The 19665-nt window shown below is 43.7% G+C and overlaps 1 protein-coding gene across 7 annotated transcripts in view; it reads right to left on the bottom strand.

Annotated features, from left to right (window-relative positions):
- BCAS3 (BCAS3 microtubule associated cell migration factor) overlaps window positions 1-19665 on the bottom strand; it is a 2144796-nt gene that overhangs the window by 1170027 nt on the left and 955104 nt on the right. The gene's annotated exons all lie outside the window — the stretch shown is intronic.

The raw sequence follows: 19665 nt of genomic DNA, 5'->3' as shown, positions 1-19665 counted from the left end.
TGACAGAGAAGGTGACGTCAGAGAACAGAGTTCAGGCGTGTGAGGAAGACAAGTGATTTACAAGAAAAAAATTTGTAGCAGCATAATTACTATTTAAATACCTGTGTGATAGTATACATTACTTGCATTTAAGTATGTTTAACTCTTAGGAAAACACACATAAATTGTCTAAGTTCCCAAGTAAAACTTTAACTATTTTAATAATTATGGCATGTTGGTGCTACACTTATTTGTTAATGATTTAGGTACAGGTGAAAGTTTAATAGTTTTCACGCACTTGTCTGCAGTGCTTGTAAAGGATTCATTTGTCCTAGGACCCGAGAGCAAAAGTATATAGTAAGTGCTGCACGCGGGAGAGTACAGCCTACAGAAATTCTTTTAAAATTACAACAATTCTGCAATTACTTGTATAACCAGAGGATGATTGCAGGTAATTGCGATGGTTACAATGTTATTATAATGTAGTACAGGAAATCACAGGAAATTTGCTAGCCCACAGAAAGTTTAATTCAGGTAAAAAGAGTTTTTTCTGTTTGCAGAAAAGCGGGTTATTAGTACAGTGGATAATGTGTCTATTTGCCAGGTGTACAGAAGGTTGGGATTAACAGATACAATTCACTGTAGCTGACAGTTCTACTTCCCGAAGCATACTCTTCCAAAGAAGGCATAAGATTACCATGGGGAATACCAAATTGCAGCGGAATTTCATGGTAATTTGGTCTTTTTGTATGAAAGTTCTAATAATCAGATGTCAACTGTAATGGCACAGACATCAGCGCCAGCAGATTACACTGTGGAAGATAGATTGACTACTAAGTAATTGCTGTTAATAAATAGTAGTCAAGACATAAAATAATCAACACTGCACTTTTTTAAATGTCCATGTTTGATTTCACTTTATAGAAATAACTACAAATACAGCAGAGACAAAAAAGACTGAAGAACTGTAAAGTTGGTTACACACTACCCAACAGGAGCCGCCGATCCGATAAAGCTCTCCGATCTGAATGAGCGATTGACGTATAGGTGCGCACTAGTACACACATTATGTGTACCTATCATAAAAGGTCCACATAATTTTAGTTGTTTTTTTTTTTACTCCAATAATATAACTGGTAACCAGATGACATGCATTAAATTTACTTTTCTATCTTATGGCTTGGAGCTACTATATAATTATCTAAAAGTGAGTGTCTAAGACATTGCAGTTAGAGTCCTGCAATGCACACTGATGGACGAAAATATTAGCCAATCCCTTCTTTCCACCAGTACACATATTAGAGTTCTACTCTTTCGATCAAATGTCATCTATGCACAGTACACTGGATATGGGAATCACAGTCCTCCAATATCCCGTTTACATCACCAAAATAACCCAGGTTCTGAAATAGAACTACAGGTTGAGTATCCCGTATCCAAAATGCTTGGGACCAGAGGTATTTTGGATATGGGATTTTTCCGTATTTTGAAATAATTGCATACCATAATGAGATATCATGGTGATGGGACCTAAATCTAAGCACAGAATGCATTTATGTTACATATACACCTTATACACACAGCCTAAAGGTCATTTTAGCCAATATTTTTTATAACTTTGTGCATTAAACAAAGTGTGTATACATTCACACAATCCATTTATGTTTCATATACACCTTATACACACAGCCTGAAGGTCATTTAATACAATATTTTTAATAACTTTGTGTATTAAACAAAGTTTGTGTACATTGAGCCATCAGAAAACAAAGGTTTCACTATCTCAATCTCACTCAAAAAAGTCCGTATTTCGGAATATTTGGATATGGGATACTCAACCTGTATTATCTATAATTAACCACTTAACTGACAATTTTTTCCCTTCAAAACCATTCATAACATTGTTTAAAAAAATAATAATTTAATAAAGTTTAAAAAGTATTTTTTAAAATATTTAAATATTAAATTATGCACATATGCAGAATGGATCTCCTTGTCAAAAACTGGGGGACACAGTAGGGCGGCGCGGTTGCATGTGATCTGACCATGCCAATTAAGTTGTTAAGTCTCTGGCTAAGGGCAAATCTCCTGGTCCAGATCGTTTTGGGGGTGAGTATTATCAGATACTCTCGACTCGCCTAATGCCCCACTTCCTTTAATTCTATGATATCTGGTAAGGCTCCGCCTTCCTGTTTCACTGAGTTTACGATCAGAGTATTCCCAAAGCCTTGGATAGACTACAAAGTGCACTCATACAGACCAATATCTCTTTTAAACCAAGATTTGAAACTATTCACTAACTTACTAGCTCAACACATCCAGTGCATACTTCCCAGGCTTCTTCACCCGGCACAAAATGGATTTGTTAAAGGCTGCACTTCTGTACACAACATTATTATGTTAGTGACCGCCATGTTGCAGACTAAACAGAATTAAAATAAGGAAACCATTATTGTCAGTTGCGATGCTGACAAGGCTTTTGATCGCATCTCCTGGTCACATATTTACATACAGCAACTTACATTTACAACAATTTGGTCTGGAATTTATTGGTATTTTTCGCTCACTATACTCCCAACCAACAGCTTATTTAACTATAAATGGTCTCAATTCTTCGTCTTTTAATCTGTCTAGGGCACAGGTTCTCAAACTCAGTCCTCAGGACCCCACACGGTTCATATTTTGCAGGTCACCTGTAGATTTTTAAAATGTGGCAGTTGGTGATACACAGTACAGCTGCTGGGTGACATGGAAAACGTGAACCGTGTGGGGTCCTGAGGACCGAGTTTGAGAACCACTGGTCTAGGGGAATACGCCAAGGCTGCCCTCTATCCCCCTTGCTATTTAATCTTGCACTTGATCCTTTGATACCCACCTATGCTAAAACTAATCTTTGGAAAGGAATATCACTAGGCGATCAAACAGTCAAGGTATTCGCATTCGCTGACGACATTCTTCTATATTTTAGTGACCACAGGACTGCTCTTCCCTTATTACAGAAAATACTAGATGATTTTCACATCATATCAGGATTTTTAGTTAACGTCAATAAAACAGAGGCATTAGCACTATATACAGAGGCTATATAGGGGTGGGAGTTTCCTTTCCAATGGGCACAAGGCTGTTTGACCTATTTAGGGCTACCAATTGCTGCTAATATAGATAACCTATTGTCATGAATCTGACTGTATTTCTCATGTTCTTTGACTTACCTCAGCATAGACAGTAACCTGCATCTGATTCAGCTGAGCAATTAGACTGCGATCTGTGTTGCTTACGCTTGATTAGCCACCTGAGTAGGAATTCCTCTGTGAGTAATTAGCAGGAACCTGTGTGCAGCATTTGATTCTCCACTGTGCTCAGCTCTCTGGTGTTTGGGCCTAAAAGCCAGCATCCATTTTTAGGAGTTTAGGCTTCAGTGTTTTTCTGGCCTGCTAAGCCTCACTCCACATCAGAGCCTAACTTGGAGTACTGGCATAACAGGGTCTGATCACCTGACCATGAGCTATCCACTCCTGTGCCAGCCTGAGATTCCCTGAATCACCTGACTCTATTTACCAATCACCAAGAGACCTGAGTTTCAGAAGCTGCCAGTTCCTTGAGTCACACAGCTCATTGTGAGCTTAGTAACTGAGTTCCCTATTAGGTTACACTAATTACCTTAATTCCTGTAAACCTCTGCTCTTTTGCTACCCAGTCTGGTTCACAGTGCGTTACCAGTTATACCGGTACCCAGCCCAGTTCACAGTGCGCTACCAGTTATATCGGTACCCAGCCTTGTTCAAAGTGAGAAATCAGTTATACCAGTACCCAGCCTGGTTCACAGTGTGCTACCAGTTATATCGGTACCCAGTCTGGTTCACAGTTCGCTACCAGTTATACCGGCACCCAGCCCGGTTCACAGTGCATTACCATTTATACCGGTACCCTGCCCGGTTTAAAGAGCGTTACCAGTCATATCCGGTAATCAGCCCGGTCTTGCCATATCCGGTAACCAGCCCAGTCCAGTCATATCTGGTACTATCCCGGTCCAGACATATCCAGTATCCGGACCTCACCGGGTTCACAAAACTAACAGTCATAACACCCATATTTTTATCTCTCAATTAGACAGATACTAAATGTTTTTGATAAGTGGAAACATTTGCCACTTTCCTATATAGGGAGATGCCTCCTATACAAGATGATTTATTTTCCAAGGATTCTTTACCCACGCTAGATGCTTCCTTTTCTTCTTACTAAAAGAGATGTTAAGGTCATTAATGGGGCATTTGCCAAATTTATTTGGGCTGGAAAATGACCTAGGATTTAGTTAATAAAACTACAACAACCCTTGTTGCTGGGTATAATTAATTTACCATGTGCCCAAAATTATGCATAAGCAGCTAATTATAGATATGCACTGGATTGGATAGGGGGTCTGGATAATTTTGTTTATTGATCAAGTGTCCAGCCCATGACCTCGTCAATTTATTACATACACCTCTGGGTAGTTTAACTACTGACATCAAAATCAATCCTCTTCTAAATGCGCCCTGCTCTGTAAGACAAATTTCACGTAGAAGGCTAAAATTAACCTTTCACACACTCTATAGTCTTACCGTTAATTTCTAATCGTGATTTTCAACAAGGTGACTCAGCTACTATCTTTAGTTCTGGCGTCTCCGTGGTCTAAATATGGCATATTAATTTATAGAGAATGGTTGCTCCTCTGTCTCACTCTTGCTAAACTAAAAGAAAGATTTCCAGATTTCCCCACTCTGCAGAGAAGTTCAAATCTTCAGATCCTATGGTACGGTATTGTATGGGTAATACCTTTTCTACACCTCTGATATACAATTTTATTAGGAAAAAATTGGATCTTTCTAAAATGACCACAGGGCTAGCCAAATGGAAAGAGGCCACTCCAGACATCTCGCTGCCAACTATAATAATCATGCGTAACACTGAATAAACAATTAGTATCAGCCACATATGCTGAAATGCAACACAAGTTATTGCACAGAGTTTATTTTACTCCTAAACTTCAATGTGTCACATGAATTTCTGACAATACCAACTGCTTCAAAAGTTCCCAACCGAATGCTGATATTGTCCACTGTACGTGGTCCTGCGATTTGGCTCAAGCAATTTGGTTACAAGTTCAATCATATATTAACAATGTATTACGTATTTCTTTTAAGATATCTATGCCATGGGCTTTGTGGAATTATCATCACCCTTCGGGCTCTTCTAGACCCTCCGTAGGAAACAGCTTATTACTAGCACGTATAGCAGCAGCAACCAAAAAGACTATCTTACCTAGATGGATACATACCGATCCCATTTCTCTCACTTTATTGTTGCCTCGTATTACAAATATGTTTCAAATGGACTGGATAGAGTGCTTTCTTGATGCCAGATCCAAAGTGACACATTTTTTTGACATCAGGTTACCCTATATTATTAATCTTCCAGGGACTAAAGATAATATTCGAAAAGTAGTTATTTTGATTACATGGTATAATCTGGAAATGTTGGAAAGAGGTGCCCCATCCTTTTAAAAATAACTTACTAAATACAATTGCCACACACATATGCTCTCCATGGTCTATATGTATGACAAATGTATTTAAATATACATAATTTTACAGATTACAAATGTACCTTTAATGTTTGTACCTTTCTTTGTTGCCATATGTAAATATCACAAATGTATTCTAATTTATATTAGTGTTAATAAAAATGTTTTAAAAAATCAAATAAATCGGGTCATTGCCGGGTTGACCTGGGTCGAGGTGTAGTGTAAAAGCGCCAAAGTGATATAATCCAGGTTGAGCAACCAAGCATATCAACCCGGGAATAAAGCAGGATTAAACACGGGTCGGACCCAGGTCAATGTGCAAAGTGATACCCCTTTCACACTGCATAAATAACCCGGTATCGACCCGGCAAATTGCCGGGTCCATACAGGTCGGTGTGCAGTGTGAAAGGGCCATGGTCGAATTTCCGGGTCGCCTGGCCCGGTGATTCAACCCGGGAATAAAGCAGTGTTATTCCCAGGTTGAATATCGGGTCAGTGGCAACGTGAACGGATTCCCGGGTCGATGTGACCCGGGACCCGTTCACTACATAGGGAAGAGGCGGCGCGGAGATGAGCTCATCTCTCAGTGATGCCCCCCGCCCCCCCTGCCAGCTCCACCCCACTTCCCCCGCCATGGCAACCGGCCTGGCATATTGCCAATGCCGGATCCCACCCAGTAAGGACCCGTTTCCAATTCCCAGGTGGGATCCGGCATTGGCGGTGTGAAATGGGTATGAAAGGGTCTGACCCGGGTTATTCAACCTGGGACTCAAAAAAAGGTGCTGATTGGATGTTCCTGTGTCTTCCTTGATGATGTCAACAACCACAGCCCTGGACACACAGGCAGCACACGGCAAACATCAAGAGAGCAGAATTTTAGAAGTTCAGTAGTGTGAGGGTTAATTGCCATAGCCAATTGGAGTGATGAGGAGGTGAGGAATCTGTAAAGGATCAGGGGGGAAGCTGAAATATGCAGGAAAATTACAGGCACTGTCAAGATTCCATAGTGTACGAAAACATCACCAAGATGCTTGACTCCTGTGGCTTCCAGAGGACATAGCAGAAGCTCATAAATAAATTAAAGGCCTTAAAGAAAAATGACACCAAGGTCCATTACCATAATAAATATAAAAGTTGTGCAGTCCATTTTAAATTACAGCTATCGTGTTTACATGAGTGACCTGGGTTTAGTGTGAAAGGGGCCAACCCAGGAATAACCTGAATCGAAAGTGCACTGTGAAAGGGTCTGAAACGGGTTGGACATAGGTTCAAAATCCCGGGTTGGACCCGGGTTTGTGACGTGAAAGTGTACAAGTGTCACGGATTTGCTGGGAAACAAAGCAAACCCTGTAAGATGTCCACAGGGGAGCTAATTACACAGCATACACTCTCAGCAGTGCCCTGGACCATTGTGTCAATTCGTTTTTCTGTGTATTGTGTACAGCTGGGAGGCAAACCATTCCAAAGAGGAGTTAGGGTAAAATGTGCACAGCATCCTCCAAGAGACAGCACAATGCATCCAACTCCAGGCTTGCAGTCCACCAGACCCCAATACACACACAAACACCCAGGCCGGAAGACAGGAATGCTAACCTGGACCCCTACAGGCATCCCTGAAAGTGGCCTATAGAAGGTGACACTGTGCTTTGCTTGCATCCAAGTGAATGACAGGTACAGACTACTAGTATAATACATAGCGGGCTATTTAAGAACCAGTGATAACCCCTTTTGCCAAATAAATGGGCCATAACTGTTACTTTGATTAACAAGAGGTATACCACAGAGAAATCACAGATCGTTTTGTTGGCTACCAAACCTCCATAGCCTACTGGGGGATTGTGGTGTGTACATAATTCATCAAGCCTCCATCTTGAGATGCTTTTACCCTGTGACTCGCCACTAAGGGACATGTGACACTGGTTGGACTTTGCAACCTCCTCTTTCCCTGGGGGGAGAGAAAACCTCTTCATACCAAGTGGGGTTTCATACCCAGAATAATATGGAACGATAAGTTGACAAAAGCATTGCAGACAAACTTCTCAATGGCACCATAATCTTGACACCACAATGTCAAAATAGTTAGAATGCTAATTAAGGCATTTTAATGGTGTTGGCACCATAACTGTAAATATACTGTTAAAGCAGCATGTTTACAATTACACTGCCGACACCGTTAAAATGCTTTAATTAGCATTTTAACAAAGTCTACACTTGGTCCTGGTATTATGGTGCTGATAAGAACATTGTCTGCAATGTTTTTATCAACATTATAACCAGGCACCAATTAATATACTGCTCCTAAAAATGCATTCTGTATCATTGCAATATACAGAAATACAATATAAATCCAGTACCCCGCCAATGTTACATATACCATCTTAGACTTCTAAGACATCGTTATAGCACTTACAGTTTTAATCTTGTGTGGTTAATATGGGAAATAGACATGCTGGGGCCAGTGGCGGAAGTACCTGAGACAATGTAGTCAGTTACCTCTGGGCGCCAGTTCTGAAGGGGACACCTGACCCTCTCCTTTGCCTCTGGTGCACTCCACTCTCTCTGTGCACCAACCATTTACAATGAGCATTGCTGCTCGGCAGTTCATTCAATCTGATGAATGAATCTCAGTGGTGGGGGAGGAAGGGTTTGCAGTGAGCCCGCCTCCTGACAACCCTGCTGCTGGCTCTCACCCGAAAACTCCCTCCACTGCTGTTCATGCTATTTAGCTGAGGAGCGAGCAACATGTGAGACTGGGAGAGGGGACTGACGGGGGAGAGTGCCGGGCCTGTGACAGAATGCAGACAGTAGGGCAGGCAGTTTGGGACTGTGGCTGTTTGTATATGTGGTTGTGTATATGTGGTTGTGTATATGTGGCAGTGTATATGTAGGTCTGTGTGCATATGTGGCATACTTGCCTACCTGACCCTCTCCATGAGGGAGAAATGCTCTGTTCCTGGACTTTCCTGGTAATGTATGATTGCCATCACCTGTGGTGAGCTAGTTAATTGATAAGAAGGGTGTTTCACCACAGATGATGGCAATCATACATTACCAGGAAAGTCCAGGAACAGAGCATTTTCTCCCTCATGGAGAGGGTCAGGTAGGCAAGTATGATATGTGGCTGTGTGTGTGCATATATGGCTGCGTGTGTATATATGGCTGTGTGTGTATATGTGTGTGTGTTTGGGTGGCTGTATTTAATATGGATCCAGGTTAGGTACCTACACCCGCTATATTGTACTGTCCACTATTAAATCCACACTGTGCATTACATCATTAGTGGCCATTTAGGAAAACTGGCACAAAGGGTAAAGGTAGAGTTGTGCTTAACATCAGTGGAAGGTATAGTGCAATGTACTGTGTTAGGATAGGTAACCACTAGCCTTGAAAAACTACTACCGCTACAGTCTGACCAATGCCTTTCTCAAATGGTTTATATCTGCAGGGTGTTATACCTTAATATTTTCAGTTCACACCTACCTGGTACTGATCACACCCAGACCTCACTGGTCACAGCACTGCTTCTTCTCACAATAGGCCCTTGATAATTTTAAGTCCCAGGGCCATGTGACCCGTAATTCAGCCCTCGCTGCAGGAGTGTTGGTGGTAAAAGTAATGGGGCACCATTTTCAGTTTTGCCTCCAGGCGCCTTGTGTGGATTTACGCCCCTGGCGGGGCCTTATTTTGACTTCATTTGAGCAATGTAAATATGGAGCTCACAATAAAATTGCTGCACTGCACATGCAAACACAATAAGGCCATATTTTACGTAGCCTGTACCTTAGACTCACTGCCTCTTGCATTTAAGGGTGTGAGACATGTTAAGGGAGAAGGGTGTGCAAGTTCACTACAGTACAATATGCTTAATTTTGGATTCATGTCTATGTACTATTAAAACATTCAATATTCTTTTCAAGCACCTGTTTTTTAGCACTGTTACATTTGCTTTATCTTCAGTACAGTAAGGGCATGGAGAAGCAATCTACCTGTACCACGTCTTTATAGAAATTAATCAGATTTTCACTTATACAGTATGTGTCCTTATGATGCATTTTTGGTGAATATATTTTTCACATCCCATAATCCTAGTGTAATTTTCCAAGTTGATATCTGCCGCGTCCTAACAACAGACATACAGTAACTATCCGCTTCTGAATCTTACTGTACATACAGCCATAAAAATGTAAGTGTACAGACAGACAAGCATTGTCACATTGACATGCAGTATTTCTCAACATCACTTTCTGAAACGTTTGGGTTGATCAGCGACTTTTCATATTCTCCCGTTTAATGCACCATTTCAGGAAGGCCATATGTTGGCTAAAGAGGACTGCTCTGTACTTTCAGCCACCACCTGAGACACACAACGTGTCAGATTCGGACACAGTACTTGGTGAGATGTTTCATCAGACTCTAGGTCTAGGAGCACCTTTATTTATCATTGCTGCTGAACTCTCACTTATTGAGTATTTATTCTACACTCCATTATCTGGGACATTTGTTTTAGTATAAAGTGAATACATAATGCAGTTTGCTACATAATGATGTTTTATTGTGTTGCCAATTTGTATCCATTATATGTTATTGCTCTGACAAGCGCAATCGTTATTATTTTTATCACAGACTCCTCGGAGTTTTATACAATTGTGTGAATAGCAATTTGTTTAATAAATATACTAAATTCATGTGTGTTGAAGTTCCACTGATTTTCTCTGCCAGTGCTTAAGCAATTTGTTTTTAGTTCATGTTTTGTTTTTTGTTTTTAGGGGATTGGCAACTTCCCTTACTTTTAGCAGCAGATGCTGACATTGGGAATACCTGATTGCTAGTGATCTTTCGGCGCTCAGTCATTTATTGTAGAGAGATAGTTGTGTACACCAGACTTTAGAGGTCATTCAGACTAGACCTTTGGTGGCGATTGAAGGTACACTAAGTAAGCTAAGGCAAGGGCATGAGGCTGGCCTATAAACGGTGCATAATGGACGGGGATCAGTACATATAAAGGGGTATAAGTGATCTGTGAGGTATATAAAGAGGTATAAGGGTGTTCTTTATTAGTGAAAATTAAATGGCCTGAAATCTGACAAAACTGTTGTAACCCTACTAAGGTTCTGCCATGCCATAAAGGTAGTAACCCTAGATAATACACAAGGCAGCCAAATCCCTAGCTTTACAAGAGAAAACACACTCAACTATGTACTAAACATAAAGATTATATTTATGTATATTTTATTTTGTTTTGCAATACTTGTTCTGTATTAATAGGAGGACCCCACACTGAAACACCATTGGTTCTGTTATTTAGAAGAGCCTGTCTGACCCACAACCTCCCAAAATTCTATAGGCAATACTTATTGGGACAGATGTTCTTTCTCACCCCTTGTAGTATTATATAAAGTAAAAGCTTTCATAAGACATCTGTGCATTCTAATATAAAACATTAAAAACCACACAGATTCTAAAAAAAGAAATTCTTCTGGATTTTTGTTCTTTATTCAATACCAGCACAGCTGTCCATGGTGAAAGCCTCAAAATAAGCAAGGAGACCATACAAGTATCAAAATGCTAATGCATGATATTCCACAGTAGCTAGAGGACATCAGGTTGCCCTACCCATTACATCTGAAAAAAGTAAGGATAATAGTTACTAAAGATTTTTGGGGGGGAGTTTCTAAGCCACCGATTCTCTGTGACTTTGAGGGATGGATTTAAAATAGTACAGACACACATAATATATAATATATATGTCAATATCTCAGTAGGGGGACACAAAAATGTGGGATTTTAATTTTGGATAAGGGATACTCAACCTGTAATACATGCAAGATTAGGTATTTTGCATATATTACTATTACCCTTTAAAACCCAACACCCAAAGCTGAAGAGAAAAAAAGAATTATATTTGGTAAATGTGCCGCTAAGTAGCAATAAACACACGCACAACCTTAACATTGCTTGCAAGCTCACAATCTATAGCGGAGTAGGAAAATGATATATGAGATCAAGTGCTACATATAGAAAGTGCTTATTGGGGTGAATGATCAAGTCATACTATGATATTGGCAACAATTTTAGTCTGGGGTCAGAAAAATGCTAGAGTATCAAAAGAACACATGCATATTGTGTGGAGGGTGAGAGGTTACTGTACAGTATCTGAGTGGTTCTGGAATTTAATAACATTAATTATACTTGCAGGTTTGATCATTACTCACAACATGACTATTTGGTGTCCGTACCACTATTTGGTTGCCATCACACTGCAGCTGGAAACCGTGACTACATTTCTGACCTGTTCAAGCTCTGCCATCTTGTGCACAAGAACAACTTCATTCCACTGCCTTTTTAAACAATTTAACTATGAAACAAAAACAATTTAGATTGCCAATGTATGAAGCACCCATCACACAGTAAAATCAAAGCCACAGTAAGTCTAGTGAAAAAAAAACAAAAAAAAACACAACAGGTCATTTAAGTGTGAATTCAAAAGCCTTTACACACTTACTCGCAAATGATTGGTAGCCATCAACCATAAGCAGTCCCAATGCTCTACAAACAAAACCTGTGGTCTGCACAGAGATCTGAGCACTGTCATTTTAAAAAACAACAACTACTATTTATCAAATTAGTAAGAATAATACAAAAATCACCCTAGTGGTATACAAGTGTTAGTTTGACATTCAACAGTTTAATTAAAGTATATAATATATCAGGGGTTTACAGTGTGATACATTACTGGGGCCTCATGTGTGGTCTTTGGTTCCTTGACAAAATGTGGTGTTGAATGAAAAGCTCATGCAATAAAATAGAAAGTGATCCGAACACATTCCAATAGCATGGTGGCAGAGGTTTTACAGTTACATTTGTATTTAATAGAAAAAGTGTCGTAAACATGTTTGTCCCCTTCACTGGTGCACATTACTGATGAACAGAAATACAACGTCAGTGACACGTTTCTCACACTAAATTTTGTTGCTTTTACTTCACTGGGGGACTTGGGAATATAACTGACATGTTACCTTTACAAAAAAATGCATTTCAACTTTCACCTCACTCTTCATTTTGATCCTAATAACTGCTGCCACTCTTTGACATTGGTTGTCTGTAATGGTATGGAAAAATGTCTCCTAATAAAGATATATCTTAATGGTGGTCTCTAAACTGGATGGACAAGGTACTCAGGAAATACATTCTGTTAAAAGGTTTATTAGACATAAATGATGGTCTTTTTTTCCAGAGACTCTTTTCCAGCGTCTGCTATGGCTAGATAAATCCTGTGGGGAGCTCTGATTGTTCTTCGTCTATTGATTCAAAGAACGATCAATACATAGACAGCAATCCCACATCCCTCTGACAGCAAACCTCACCCAAAGCAAATTAAGCATTACAACTTGCAGGCTTTACACCAGCAGCTTTAAGTTTGCTCTCTACCCTATGGTTAGCTAATACAATTTGCAGTACAATGTGACATATTGTCTAAGAGAAAAGTGGTCAGTTGCAGACGTTGCAAGCTTTAGTCATGCAACATAAATGTTCTCATAAGATGGAACACAGAGCTCTTGAAAAACCTATTAGCTGTGCAAAAATGAAGAACAACATTTACTACAAAAGGATCTGAGTAAAAAAACAACTTCTCAACAGAATCTGAAGTTGCTCTGGAGCTTGAATAATCATTAAACCCGCATTGGTGTAGGCTTTAAATGTAAAAAAGTTGCATTCTACTAGGTTTACGAGGATACATCAGTGCAAGGATCCCACAAGAAGAGTACCCATCAGCGAGTCCTACTTTTACGTGTAATGTGGAGTGGAGGAGTATTTCCATTACAGGTTTTCTGGGTTTTATGTGTGAAAGTGGAACTTCAATTATGGATGCTATGAGTTTCAGTAGAAATTATGTTATGTTTAAAATAAAATAATCATGTGAATATACTGTATTGAAATTTGTTTATGAAATGCCACTTCAACACAAGTATATATCACTATTATAAAGCCATTTATTTAAAGTTTGCAAAAAAACCAATAATGTTATTAACATCTATAGGGATAAATGTACTAAGCATAGGTTTTGGAGGGCGTGGCCACGGCGGTTAGTGGATAGGCAGCAGGGTTGTGGAGCTCCCCGGCCTATCAATCCTAAAGTGACCCTGGGGCCCTCTCTGAGGCTCATTTTCAGCCGTGCCGCACTGTACCACCGTGCGGGAGCGGCGGCCGTCTCCTGAGGTCTCCGCCGGAGCTGTCAGCCAGCGCCAACGGCCGCCCGAGTCTCGGGCCTTGGCCGCCGGGAAACCCCCGGCCTCAATTACCGGACCTCCGCAGTGCTGCCGCGGGCGCGCGTGCGAACCCGCGGTGAAGATCGGGTCACCCGGCGCCTGGGAAGTGCGGCGCCCATCACCTACACCTTCTGGGGAGCCCGCCAGGCCACTTCTGACCCCCGAGATTGGGGTGAATATTCTGAGGGGAGTGAGACTGTAAGTCCGGCGGCCATCTTGGCTGCAGCTTTTGCTTCCACTGGAGATCCTGTATGTCTGGCTCCGACCTGTGAAGAGGCTGCAGAGCTGGAGGATTTGCCCCAGTACCAGTTGTCCCACCTTTTGCCCCTTGTCTATTACTGAATAGCACATCTTACAAAATCACCCCAGACCCCCTCTGGGCCCCCCCTCTCCTTCTCTGTGATTTACTGCTGGATGCCCTGTGCGCTGGAGTGCTGCTGATACTGCATCTCATCCCTACTGCTGTGCTTTCTGACACTGAATATCGGGACTCTGAGTGCTGCTTGGGCCCCGTTAAAATGGTGAGGGGTGGTCAGAGCGCATCCGCGGCTAAATTGGAGAAGTTTGCCCGCCAACCTGCTGCCCAGCCGACGCAGTTGTCCCCTAAGCCCTCTCCTTCTACCAAACCGACTCCCCCGGCCGGGGCCAGCTCAGGCGCAGACATGCAGCCATCTATTCCTTCCATTCAGCATGTCCTGGAGGCCATAGCGGCCAGCGAACAATGCCTGTCGGACAAAATGGAGAAGGTACAGTGCGACTTATCACTGTTGCGTCAGGACGTCCAGCGTGTCCGGGAGAGGGTCGGCGAAACAGAAACACGGGTCTCTAATCTGGAGGACCTCAGCGGCCCCCTACAACGGTCTGTTTCTGCGATTTCGCAACAAGTCTCGTCACTGCAAACTAAACTCCTGGATATGGAGGGGCGACTTCGCAGAAACAATGTGAGATTTGTGGGCCTGCCTGAAAGGGAAGAGGGGGCGCACCCTGAAGACTTCCTAGAATCCTGGCTGAAAGAGGCGTATGGCGCTGAATCCTTTACACCCCAATTTGCGGTGGAGCGGGCGCACCGGGTACCTTTCCGGCCCCTGCCCCCGGGTGCACCACCGCGAACATTTATTGCCAAGTTTCTGCACTATAAAGACCGGGACTCCGTCCTGCGCCTGGGCCGTGCGAAGGGCCCCCTGCTTCGAAATGGTGTCCGGGTGTCAGCGTTTCCAGATTTTGCAGCGGATGTCCAGAAAGATCGGGCCCAGTTTCTGCCCATCAAGCGGCGCCTTCGTGACCTGAGTCTTCCATATTCGATGCTGTTTCCCTCTAGGCTACGCATGGTGGCGGATGTGGAAACTAAGTTCTTCAGCTCTCCGAGGGAGGCGGCAGCCTGGCTGGACAGATACGCTCCGGGCGTCCGCCAAATGGCTCCGGACTGATTGACATCCAGTTTCCTCTCAACATGGGCCTACAATATGCAAGTATACGTCCGGGGAGCTTCCTTTTGTATTGGTTGTTCTGGACTTTGTTGCGTAGTGACTTTTGCGCATCGATTTTTGTACTGGGGGGGGGGGGGTTGTTTGGATCGGTATGCTACGCATAGCACTGCTGTAGGCTTTCAGATCACCAATGTTGGAGCTCTGTTAGGGATAAGAGTATGACACAGTTCGGGGAGGTATACGGGGAGGGGGGATGCTGTTGGGATGATGTTAGTTTTTCTGTTGTTTTTCTATGTTTCTCTCTTTCAGTTTTTTGTTTTCCATATGTCTATTTACTAAATTGTGAGGTGACGTTGTGCTATTTAGGGGGGATTGGCTCGGGGCCCGGGGCCTGCGGACGATATGGTTTCTGGGATGGTACTCTGCACGGGCTGGTAGATACCCGGACAATGTTGATGGTGGTGCTCCCTTTACACCCTGGGGGGTCCCTGCATGCTGTGTCTCAGACAACAAGACAGACGACATGCCTGCCTTAAAGATTTTGGCATGGAATGTCCGGGACATTAATAATAAAGTAAAGCGATCCCTTGTATTCCAAATGATTAAGAAATATGGCCCGGATATCATCTGTCTGAGTGAAACTCACTTGGAGGGAAAAAGACTATTGTCGCTCCGCAGGCCTTGGGTGGGCTGGGCGTATCATTCCTCTCACTCCTCCTCTTCCAGGGGGGTGTCGGTCATGATAAAGAGAACTGTACAGTTTGAATTAATCACGGTAAATACGGACCCACATGGTAGGTTTGTGTTTCTAGAATGCAAGCTGAACTCCCGTAATTTCTTTATCTTGTCTGTTTATGTTCCTGCCCCATTCTCGTATGATGTCCTGCAGAAGGCGGCCTCATTTACTGCTTCCTCTCCACAAACTCCTGTTATTTGCCTAGGGGATTTTAACAACGTGTTAGATGCCTCTCTAGATAGATGGAGGTCTTCTCGGGATTCAGGGGCGGGGGTTGGCCAATCTATATCTCGAACTAAGTTTGCGGATTTTATAGATAGTATGCAGTGGGTAGATGTCTGGAGGGCTCGCTACCCTACGCTTAGGCAGTACTCATGTTTCTCCAGTACGTACGGCTCCTTCTCCAGAATCGATCTGGCCCTGATCTCGCCCATGCTCCTACCTAGCATAACGGATGTTTATTATGAGGCACGGGGGGTGTCTGATCATTCGCCCCTACTGCTGTCTTTTGATGTGGAGTGCCAGAGGGGACAGTCATATTGGAAGTTGCACCCGTCCTGGCTGGCTCAGCTGGGAGAGTGCCCGGATTTACCGCCTAGGTGGGAAGATTTCTTTGCGGATAACGCGGGCTCGGCCCCGACACCGGTTATATGGGATGCATTCAAAGCTTATCTACGTGGTACGCTGATAGGCAAAATAGCCGCCCGCAAGATAGAGTACAGAGCGACGGAGAGACGGCTTGAATCTGAATATAGGGATCTGGAGACCCGCTATTTGGCTCAGGGAACTCCTGCGCTGAAGGCAAGTTGGCTATTAGCTTAGGAGGCCTGGCTAGCTCACCTTTTGGATAAAAATGCGCGCTCCCTTTTGTTTAGGGCCACCAACATATATCTGCAGGCGGACAGGCCAGGTAGTTTATTGGCCCATTTGGTGCACTACGACCGTCCGGGGACCACGATAGTGCAGATGACTGGCCCTGACGGCTCCATAGTAGATAATACCCCCGACATAGCGCAGATGTTCCTTTCATACTTTAAAGAGGTCTATGACTCTCAGTCGACGTGCTCCGTGGATGACTTGGACCTGTACCTGTCCAATATACCCCTTTCCAGGCTGGCTTTCCCCCGAGGCCAGGCATTTTCTAGACGCGCCCTTAACTTTGGAAGAGGTGACTGCGGCGGTGGGAACTTCTCCCTTTGGAAAGTCTCCGGGAAGCGATGGCATCCCCACTGAGCTGTATAAACAACACATACAGTTCTTTGGTTCCAAGCTGCATGAGATGTATACAGACATATTTGCCACTTTCTCCCTCAATGTCCGAGGCCGTAATTATAGTACTGCCAAAGCCCGGTGAGGATCCCAAACTAGTGGAGTCCTATAGGCCGATCTCCCTTATCCCCACTGATGCCAAGATCCTGGCAAAAATCCTTGCGGTCTGGCTCAACTTGGTCATTACATCTATAATACACCAGGATCAATCTGGCTTCATGCCAGGGAAATCCACGTCCATTAATTTGCGCAGGCTTTACACTATTTTGCAGGCTCCCCACGACTTACCCTTGGATGCGGTTGTCGTTTCACTGGACGCGGCTTAGGCATTCGACAGCGTCGAATGGCCGTATCTGTGGGGGGTCATGACATGTATGGGCTTCGGCCCTAACTTTATGCGATGGATTAAATTGCTGTATCAAAGCCCTCGCGCCAGGATCTTGGTTAATGGCTATGTTTCTTCCTCCTTTGCTTTGACTCGGGGCACCAGACAGGGATGCCCCCTCTCCCCAGCCTTGTTTGCCATATCCATTGAACCCTTGGCTTGTTTGGTCAGATCGCACCCGGACATTGGGGGAGTTGAAACGGGCCCATGTACTGACAAAATAGCCCTTTATGCAGACGACCTGTAACTTTTTTTACACGACTACAGTGTGGATATGCCTATAGTGTTGCAGGTCATAGAGACCTTCGGCGGCTTCTCTGGTCTCCGCATAAACTGGTCCAAATCATTTATAATGCCCATTATGGGCTCTCCTCCCCGGGTCCCAAAGATTTCCCTACCGCTAAGCTGGACAGGCCAGTTTAAATATCTTGGGATCCAGGTTACTAATGACCCTTCGGACTTCATATCCTTGAACCTTGACCCACTTGTACAGCTGATTGTACGCAAGTCGAGGGCTTGGTGTAAACTCCCGTTGACAATGACAGGCAGGGTCAGCCTTATTAAGATGATAGTTTTGCCCAAACTACTGTATGTTCTTTCGCAATCCCATATTCCCGGCCTTCTTTAAGAAATTAAACAGTATACTGACATCTCTGATATGGGCCAATAAAAGACCTAGAATAAAGTTAAATACCCTCACTAGACAAAAAGTTGATGGTGGCTTGGCCTTGCCTCACTTCCAAATATATTACTATGCGGCCCAGCTGGCACACATCAGTATCTGGTTGCGGGGAGGAGAGGAGGCTGGACTGAGCTGGGCATTTCTCCGATGTTACTACCCGGACCTCTCTCCGGCGCAGATTCTGGTGGGGGGGAGCGCTTCTCGGCTGTCCCCTCCCATTGTTTTTCAGGCCATGAAGATCTGGCAGGCTTTGATACGTATGCTTGGGTATGATAGTATGGACCCGGATACTCCCCTTTGGCGCTACGCATCACTCCCTGAACTGGGGTCTCTTGAGGGGGGGGGGGCGTACTCAGTAACCTCCATATTTCAGTTATATGACAATGGTACAATGAAGTCCTTTCAACAACTAAAGGAGGAGTTTGGTCTCCCAAACTCTTATTTATACAGATTTTTACAGCTCAGGCACGCTATACAATCACAGTTCGGGGATTCTCCCCCGGCCCTCCTCCCTTTCCCCATAAAGACCTTTCTATGCTCATTGGGTCGGGTCAAGGTGATCTCCTTCACTTACTCGTACCTTATAAAAACAATTCATGCATACCCGCTCTCGAACCTTCGGGAGCGCTGGGAGCGTGATCTGGGCCCCATAGATACGGAGGACTGGGAGGTGGCGCTGGGAAACCCGAGCCAGGTCACCAAGTCACTACGGTTCCAACAAATCCAACTCTTTATATTACATAGATCATATATGACACCGAACAGGTTGGCCAGATTTGGGGCTGGTGGCGCAGCCGCCTGTCCTAAATGCGGGGCCGCTGGCAGGTCATTCTGGCACCTGATGTGGGAGTGTCCATCCTTACAGGCGTTTTGGGTTGGGGTCGGGTCGATTCTGGAACGTACGGGAATACCGAGAGGAATGTTGACTCCAGGATTTTGCATTCTGGGAGTAGGAGGACCTGAATCTGGGTCTAAGTGGGAGGACTTGTATGCTCGCAGTATCTGCGCCCTTGCCAAGGTGTGCATTGCGCGGGCATGGATGGCTCCACATTCCCCAACGATGTCCGCATTTAAGGTTTAAGGCCCTGGTGAATGACACAGTACTGAAGGATAGGTATATCTATATGAAAAATAATGTCCTTCCTAAACATGAGAAGATATGGTCCTATTGGATTAATTCTACATATTCTTCCCCTGCCCTTAGAATTTAGAACCTAAAGAATTTATAATTTGACATGCCGCACGTCCCCTACGACAGCTAGGCTGCCCGGGTCCCGTGGGACGAGACGGGCTTCTCTCCCGAATTACACACTATAGGGATAGCGCACCTCACTTCGCACAACTGTATGAATCTGGG

The sequence above is a fragment of the Pseudophryne corroboree genome, chromosome 2 (assembly GCF_028390025.1).
Source record: "Pseudophryne corroboree isolate aPseCor3 chromosome 2, aPseCor3.hap2, whole genome shotgun sequence".
Taxonomy (NCBI): Eukaryota; Metazoa; Chordata; class Amphibia; order Anura; family Myobatrachidae; genus Pseudophryne; species Pseudophryne corroboree.
This window is presented reverse-complemented; position numbering and strand designations above follow the sequence as displayed.